Here is a 9,906-nt window from a genome sequence, read left to right as displayed (position 1 = left end):
CAGTCGGTCCCTCAATCTCAATCCCTGACCGGCAAGGGTAAGTTCTGCAGGAAGGCCGACACTAGACGCCTCCTAAGAAACACAAGCAGTGGGATAAAACAGGCCCTCTCTTGGTTTATTTTATGTCCAATAAACAGAAAACAAAGGAATTTGGTTCTGGGGTGATTCATATATGTTTGCATGTCTGCTGCCGGCGGTATGTTGATATATATATATATGCCTCTTTGCGATGGCCCGGATCTGGTACAGACTTTGGAGTGCTACCTCACTGAAATACCAAGCCTTGAAAGGCTTGTGTGATACAGTTTCTGTGACATTCAATTGATTGTTTTTTATTATAAGATATATTTTCACATTTTAATATTTTAATTTTTAAATTTATGGATTCGTTTTTATGAACATCTATTTTTACAGTATTGTTTGGCCCTTGATTACTTAAATTGTCGATAGGCCCTAAAACAATATAAAAAACAGTTGGGAACGTATAGTAAAAATAAAACATCCCAATTCTGCATGTCATCCACATTAGCGACCTCAGAAGTTGCCAAAGTTATTGTTCTTTATATCCCCAAACCTGCTGGGTATTTGAAACTAAAAACGTTATGATCCATTTAGTCCATTTTCATCCCAACCTTGCATTGGGTACATGTAGTTTGGGTTATTTTGTTAAACGCCCTATTAACTCTTTCCGTACCGCAAATCCGGTCCGGATTCCGTACCGGATGTCCTTACTAGACTCGAGTCGGACCTTTTCAGGCGCATCAGCCCCCGCAAGGACCAGAAGTGGACTTTGGGGTGCTGCCTGTATTTCCTAGCAAGGGCTGCATTCAGGGCTTCCACTAGGTTGTTATACTCCGTGGACGTCATCCCTCGTGGACGGTATCTATAAAAGATACTCCCGATAATGATGGTTGGGGGTCGGGCTTCTCCAAAATACGTCCAACCAGTTGGTCGATGTTTCGAAGTATTCCCTCCAGTGTCGACATTGCAGTGATGTCATTTACCGCAACCTGCAGGAAAACTTTGGAGACATCGGTGTTCATAAACTTAGGAATATATCGCTATGTATGAGTGATATAGCCGTAGCTCCCCCTTTACCAAAGAACAGGACATCGTCCAGTAATCCAGTCCTGGCCTTTTCCAATCTGGTCACGAAACTATGTCCAAGGATAGCTGTGTTCGCCATGTCCATAACAATACCAACTTCGTTTGAAACGCTGTTTTTTATATCAAATATAACAATAGAAAAAACTCAATGGTACGTACTTTCCTATTGGTAGACCAATATCGATCCACATGTTATCAGTTATGCTAATCGGAGGTTAACACGACAGGTCATTATGGTCTGAATATAGTTTTTTTTACTTATACGTATATAACGTTATTTATTTTTTTAATTTAAATTTCTTGAATTCAGAATTGAGTTTTGAATTTTTTTAATGAAACATGTATTCGTGTCTTGTACGATTCGAAATTCCATTAGTTTGAACTGTGATCTATACCTATTCGGACACCTTTGCCCAAATAAGGTGTGCTGAAAACGGGCACATGCACGTGAACGCCGTGTTATACACGCACCGTGATTAGGTATTCGTATTCATTCACTGGCCAGCCTTTGGAGAGCGACTATCAGAAGTTTGGTGAGGTTGAATCTGATTGAATTTCGATTTACGTGTGTACTTAAATATTTAATTTATATAATAATTAACGTATACATACACTGGTACATAACACACTATAACACATATAGATATATATAGATTATACACGCATTTGAACATGTCTCGTAAAGTATGCGTATCATGTAATACTCGTTGTGATTCACGGCGTTATGTTTCCTGTACAAAGTGTAGTACTCATTTCCACATTAAATGTGAAGATATTTCTGTTGCCGATGTCGTTATTATAGAATCCTCTCTTTGTGGATACACTTGTATCGCTTGCTGCTCACGAAATGGCAAGTATGACTAGGATTCTGCTCTCATCAGCTTTCACGTGCTATACAGTCGAATAACTTGGCTAATGTTGTTAGGGTAAAGAAGATCTTGATGCGATTTAAGGAATCGGTTTTGTCTCTCAAACCGAGTATTGTATGTGACGTCTCTTCAAATTTAAGGGCCGATACTGTAACCCTTGGTTTGGTGAACAATACCGTTTCAGACATGACGCCTGTAAGCGTTATGGGAAACGGCAATTGTCTGTTCAACGCATTATCTGTCGCTATCAATGGTGATGAAAGTTTAGGTTCGGAATTGCGTGTTAGGACATGCATAGAGCTGGTGTCGAATCAATCTTTTTATGAACCCTACCACAATCAAGCCAATATTTCGTTTGTAAGCCCTTGTTTCTCTCACGCATGTAGGGACAGTGCCCTGAATGGAGCGTTTTCGTCTGCTTGGACAATTCATGCTGCCTCTTCTATTCCCTCCACTAGAATAAGGTCCATCTATTCACCTGTTAATGTGGTTATCTAGACAGCCATATCGGTATTTTGAACACAACCTTCACACCTAGGACAGAGTGTGCTATTTCTGACACCATATGTATAATATGGACCAGCTGTTCTCCTGGTGTTGATGGTACATGGGCGCCAAACCACTTTGTTCCCCTGTTAGACAACAAATCTGACTGCATAATACCCCTTGACGACACAGATCATTTTCCGACATTGCATGCTGCATCCGAGGTGAAACAATGTAAACGACATAAACTGAAATTGCCCAAATGCCCCCGATTTCGGACAAAACTTGACTTGTCTGACAATGTTGCAGAGGTAAGGGATACATTTGATAGCATGAGTGACAGTGCTGACAGCTTTCCAAGTTGCCCTGACCCGATGTTTGATGACAGTGACGATGCCACTATACGATTCAGTGACTCCGACTTTGAGATTGACGAACATACGCCCCAACTTCCAGCCCAAAGTACAATTACCAACAAACTGACGAATGTTTAGTTTTTATCTCTGACTGAGGTTTACTCGATGGTACAGACGGCGAATTTTAGCGATGCTCACACCACTGTCCCCTCTGGTCGTAAAGATAATGTATATTTCATAATTGATAATACGACCAACAGATCGCGGATGGACAATAATAGGAGGAGGGAATTCGTTGATGATTGCGGTGCTTGGAACACAAAATCGACATCAGTTAAGGACACCTATTTTCTTTTGACAACGACGGGTAATCTCGTTACCATTTTGAAACGCGCAGATGTGTTTTGTAAGATAGTTAAACAAAAAACCGTACCACTTAACCCACAGCCAAAATATAAATTGGACGAGATTTTTGTACTGAAACGGTATTACGCGACCCTTGCACGCGACGCTTCCTATAAAAAAACGTATAAGTTGGTTCGACGGAATGCCAGGGTTTGACGTGATGAACATTGCTATTGCAGAGTATTTAGGAATATTTCCTTCATAGCCCTCTATCCACGGCCGTTCTAAACGTACAAAACAAGAGTATCAGCGCGCAACCCGCGCTACAAAGGAGACAATACACGATAGATTAATTAACAAACAGGCTCCGAAAGTCATTCTAGACGACATTAAGTCATTGGACGATTCTATGAATGAACCTAGAGACCTTAAGCAAATTCACAATGCCAAGTATCTTTTGCAGAAAAAACGTGACAACAACCAACCAAACAGTTATGGTCAGAATACGGCGGACGGACGTGTGTGTGATCTCAATGAATCCATGACAGCAATTTCATACGAGAAGTAATTGTGACAAAAGGGAAACCCCCTTCAGTTATCCTTTATACCGACAACCAGCTGACGGATATGAAAACCGCTCGACCAAAAACGGCGCAATTTTAGGAATTGATAGGACATTTAACCTTGGGCCATGCTTCGTTACTGCCTTAGTTTTTAATAACCCCAATTTGGTTAGGAAATGTAAGCAACATTCTCCTATTATGCTTGGTACTGTTTATTTACATTGGGATGTGAGCTTTTTCACGTACTCGCGGTTTTCATCGCATATTGCCAGTGTCCTTGATCTTGACTTTAACCTGTGTGACCTCGTTTTCGGGTCTGACGAGGAGAAATCTTTAGTTAAGGCCGTATAAACCAGCTTCCCCGATGCCACGCTTACTTTCTGTACACAACACATACAGGAAAACGTTTCGAGACATTTGTCAGTTAAAATTGGCAGGACTGATAAAGACAAGGCCCTGATCATGTCATCAATCTTTGGTGAAGATGGTTTATTGAATTGTGATTCAATAAAAGAATTCGATACCATCGCACAAAAGATTGATGAGTCGTATGGAACACGTTCAGGAGGATATTGGTCAGTAAAGATTTACCAACGATTAAGCACAGGGTGATTGAATCGAGATTGCGCAATGCTGCAATTCCAAAATCCAAAAAGTTGGAAAAACAACAATTGCGAATCGATGAATCACATCTATCAACGGTTCCCGAGCTGATTCAGCGTTTGGATACCATTCAACAATCGCAGTACCCTGACGTACGTAGATCGTTGCATGGTACCGGAGACTATGAATTGGCCGCGCACGCGTAGCATTTCAAGTTGAGCACAGTTGTGTGGCGCGAATTGTCAACGTTTGATAATGCGCGCAAAGTTGACAAGTTCCTATAGTATGTGTGGAAGAAAACAGACTTTTTAACATCTACGAATGGTATGTAAGCAATACCGAAAACCGCAGCAATCGCCAAAAAATAGGGACGCGAAAACGTGTTCGCGCAAATCGCACCGAAACGCACGGTCCTGTTAAACTTAGCTTAACTTAGTTAACTTAGTTCTCTGATGACAAATACGCTAAATGAAGAACTTTTTCACGCTTTCACAACACTTGTGTGCCCGCAGGACGGGATTCAAGATGTGAAATGTATTGACATTTGATTTTTTTACGAATTTGAACAGAGAAACAGTTATTCTTGCGTATAGAGACAAAATGTATTTGATTATATAAAATACCGATATTTACACCTGTGTGCCAGTTATTTCAGAAGAAGTTTAAAACGATTGTATTTTTCAGCTGTACCTTTACAACAATAACCATTAAAATTTGGTGTAGTCTTCATTTAAACTTATAGGTACTTAGGGATTTTTTTTTAAACACCAGCATTAAATCGATCAGTCACACGAACATATAACGGACCCTGAGTAGAACCACGTCCACGTCCGTAGGGTCTGGTAACATGCTCGTTTCAAGAGTGTGGCTGAGAGTTCTACAATATAATCCGGTCTAACTGTGTTCACCTATGCAAAGCCCTACCCTACGTACAAATATGTGACACGGCTTATATAGCTTCGTAAAATCGTAAAATTAAATTCACGATAACTCAATCATTTTTTAACAAATCTAACTGAAGTTTGGTATAAAGGTGTATCATAGTTATATGAATAACATATCTTCTGATGTCGCTTACTTGTAATATTAAAAAATGGGTCTCCTATACTAATAAATAATGTATTAGTATAGGAGACCCTTTTTTTGATATTACAAGTAAAGCCATCCATGCCCCTGTGAATAGCCCCGCCTTCTAATGCCACTAGACTAAAATCTCGCCGGCCTACGTCATAACGTTGGGAAATACCTTCGGTAACGCGAGGTCAAGTCATGTGACATTGCTCATGGCCTAATTTCCATTAAAAACATGGGTTCGTATAGAAAACGTTGGAAAATACTTTTCGTAATGATCTTTGAAACATGTTATTGATACCACCTAGTGCATAAAGAATAGATCTGTCGATCCATGTGCGACATGTGTGTGAAAGTGACCTCAGAATAATTCGGACTAACGACAACGGTACGGAAAGAGTTAACAGCAAATGTAATTTTAAGGGACATCACGTGAAGAGACATATTTTTTTTAAGAATGTATGTATTGTATGCACTTCCACTTATGTTGCCTCGCTATCCCCATATTCATAGTCCGTTCCAAATGTCCAGTTTGACCACTTGAATTATTCGGGAAAGCCCTGCTAAAAATAGCGCCGATAACGTCACCTGACTAGGCAGTAATAAACGGTTTCCAAAGGGGCCCCCAGAGAGGGGCGTCAGGCAACTGCAACTTCTTACCGCACTATGAAACCAGTAATATGATTTCTAAGTCCGTATTAAAACTTATTGAACAGTAGTTATTCATCATCAGAAGTTAATTGCACACTTGACAACATTTAGAATTTAAATTTATTTAGCTTAAACATATGTGTTGCCAATTAAATTGAACAAGGGATGGGGCACACGTTTTTACAATTTATCACAGCCTTCTCCCGTCATATATTTACAATTAAATGTCAACGATGATAATAGGCATAAACATAAAGTATATATATGTATAAATATATATTGAATTTAGTACCGGAATGTGACGTCTGTACGGGGCTAAACACCTTTCTTCAACCATTGGACAAACCTTTCTGTAAAAAGGAATATTCACGAGACGAATATCCCTTTTCAAATGTTTTCATAAAGTGCATATATGCAATGAAAAACCTACACGCGTATAAAAAAGAGAAACGTTTGTGATTTTTTTTATAACATTGTACAACTCAATATCTTTGGCCAATTTTTTTTTCTATACCATGCATATACATTTATGTATACTCTCTTTCCCACTTTCATTGTCTCCATACGCTAACACTTAAGGATGTACTCTTCTGAGGTTTCAATCACGTTCAAGTCTCGTTTTGATCTGGTGTAATGGGTTTTTATAATATTTAACAACTTATGATCAAGTTTATTAGCAAACACGATTCTGAAAAATATGTCAACAAACTAGATGCCTGTTGTTTGTAGAACTTTTTTTACATGAATTTAAAAAAATTACCAATTCGGCGGCCATTTTGAAAATGTGTATTAATGTGTATTTCTTGTGCTTCAAAAAAGGCCAAAATTTCACCTTTTTGGCACTAGATTGATCACTTAAATTGTCATTGTGTCGTCATTATTAATTGTAGCAGGTTCATTTTTGCTGTACAACTTTATGATGTTCAATATGTTCAAAATAATATGCAACAAACTGGAAAATCATACATTGTTGATAATTTTTTTACGTTTTTAGTGTGACTGAAGCACTTTTGATTTTTGACCCCGAAAAAAGTAAAAATAACACAAATGATAAAAAAAGAAGCACACTGACCCCCCATTTTTGTAGATGTTTTAGAAAGAGAAACACGTTTTCATTTAATTCATTAGTTATTAAAAAAAAGTTAAACACCAGAACTTTTTATATCAAGCGTTTAAACTTTAAAAAAAAGGTAAAAAATGAGTATTTTATCATTAAAAAATAGGGGGTAGGGGTAACGAAAATCGGCTTTTTGAGTTAAAACAATAAGATTAAGAAATTTTACTTCCATGATTTAAAAGAAAATAATATTTTCAACAATTCTACAAACATTTATACATATCTGATAACACACTTGGAAGAAATTGTATGAATTTGTTCTGCAAATGGTCAAAACCCCGAAAATCACCTAAAATCACATGTTGTGGTAAATTGGTATCTTTAACCGATCATAGCACAAAAACGAGCACACGGACATATGTTTGTTTTTTTTTTGTATTTTCTACTATGCCATTAACTCCTTTTTCCAAAAATCTACATAAGAAAAAAAGTTTAATACAGGAATTTTTTTTGACTTCTCAGAGGTGTACATCCTTAAGTAAGTCATATTAGCCACCACACACACTAAACTGTATGGCAAAACCACTACGTGTACATGCACAATATGTGTCAGATATGGGACGTGTTGAGATACTTGATTATTATTCGTTTTCAATACTTTTCATAGATTAAAGCATTCTTGTCAATGGACACTTTTTTATGTTGAGCCAACTTTTCTTTAATCATTTCATTTTTGTCCGAAACAGAAGCCGTAGTTATCGGCAGCACGCGTCATTTTTACAACGTAAACAAATGTTTCTTCCCGTTTTCAATACGTATTCCGATTCTATCTGAAGTCGAAAATTAATTCTTTATAGAGAAAAGGTTGTTACATGATCATACATTCTAAGTCAACAACATGAAAACATGAACTGTTAAAAAATTACGATTTAAAAAAAAATGTTACGCGATCCTTTTTACTAGAAGTAGGTTCTCCTTCCTCAGTTATTCATCCTGGCCCGCCATTTTGACTTTTTTAATCTACCTGCGATAATGTAGCTTTCTGACGACGAGAGATTTTTTTTATATATTGCGTCGTCGCGCCAGAGGAAGCCGGGTATTCATAATAGTACAAATTTAAATCTTGTTTGTAAAATCAAACAAAAAATCGTTTAATTCATCAATATAATTAAATCATACCATTTTACGGAACCCGGTAATATTATAAATTATGTAAATCTAAAAGCGCACGTACCTCATTTGACCCCGATCGCGAGTACCGACAGAGACAGAATACGCCGTGGCTATCACAACAGTTAACCCTTGGAGGGCCTCATGACAAAATCAAACTACCCAGTCACTTATCCCTTCCTTTCGCATAAACCACTGTATAATTATAGAAACTCAAAGTAAACTCTCTCCGATACATGCCCATTGACATATTAAACTAAGTTCATCTGTGTTCAAACTTAGACAAAGATACTAGCGAATTAAGTTAATAGTTTTAGATATTTATTCATAACATAAACACAATCTGATTAAAATCATCTGTTACATGGCTCCGCCTGAACAAAATCCCTGAACAAAACGTTGGTTAGACAGGTAGACTTGTGTGTATTTGTGTTGGCGGTAGGGTTTGCTGCACATAATACTCGAAAGAGGGTGTTGCAGAATAGATAGATGGATAGTATGTCGGTGTGATTGATTTTTTGCAATAGCCCGGATCTGATGCCGACTTTAGAGTGCTACTTCTCTGAAATACTATGCCGAAAGCACCCTGCACCGTATTCCGCCCGGTCTCATTATACTGACAACGGGTGAACCAGTTGTTGTAATTACCCTGAATGCTGAACGTCCAGCAGGTAAACACAACTACCATTTGTAAATACTTTGGTATGCCCCGGTATTGGTATGCCCCGGTCTGGGACAGAATCTGTTGCCGTCCTCACCTGGGCGACTGTTAAACACTGAAATCATAAGAAAGTGTGGAAAAGCAAAGCAATAGGGAACAAAAGAATGTAAGGAAGTAAAGAGAAAACACAAAGATCCCAAATGTCGCAACAGGGGCAGCAGACCCATTTTTGTTGCTTCAATGTTTCCTAAGAAGAAAACACACAAGAATGCCCCAGATTCTGCATGGGCCCCACATTTGTCATCTTGTACCTAGTCTTTTACCCGAAACAGCCGAGGTTCCCTGCAAGGGATCTGATCTGAGACGGTTGATATTGATATTATGTGCGGTTCAACAACTACAGATATTGACCAAAGATAGTAAAATATTCGTCCTGAACTAAACTAGTGCATAAGTAGGCCACACATGGCCGAATTCCCCTCGGGGGCCAGATATAGCCGGTCCGGTGAGTATTATCTACAAGAACCTACGGCACACGGAAATGTACAATACTTGATCACGCATGTATTGTCAGCTTAAATCCAAGATATAAAAATTCTCTTAATTTTCATTTATTTAATGACAAACTTTTAGTGGGCAATCCAGTTATTCAAAATAATTGTGTATATAATTGCAGAGAATGAGTAAAGAAAACTAATAAATAACACTTCTTTTTAAAAGAAAAAGAAACAGAATATTACTGGACACTTGGAATACGAAACATTCTTGGTGTGTATCAAGGAACGTTTTTCATATTTAACTATATCATCAAAACACAGTTTGTGTGTCTGCATAAAATAAAAATTCTTGAGCAAACACTTCATGAACGTAATTTGTTTTGAGTGTTTTAACCATTTCTAAATGATATTGAAAATGTCTTTGTGGTGTACATAATTTCAGTGCAAATGTGAAACAAATAAATGCTAAA

This window comes from Mizuhopecten yessoensis, unplaced genomic scaffold (genome assembly GCF_002113885.1).
Source record: "Mizuhopecten yessoensis strain PY_sf001 unplaced genomic scaffold, ASM211388v2 scaffold11105, whole genome shotgun sequence".
Lineage (NCBI taxonomy): Eukaryota > Metazoa > Mollusca > Bivalvia > Pectinida > Pectinidae > Mizuhopecten > Mizuhopecten yessoensis.
Note: the sequence above shows the minus strand (reverse complement) of the source record.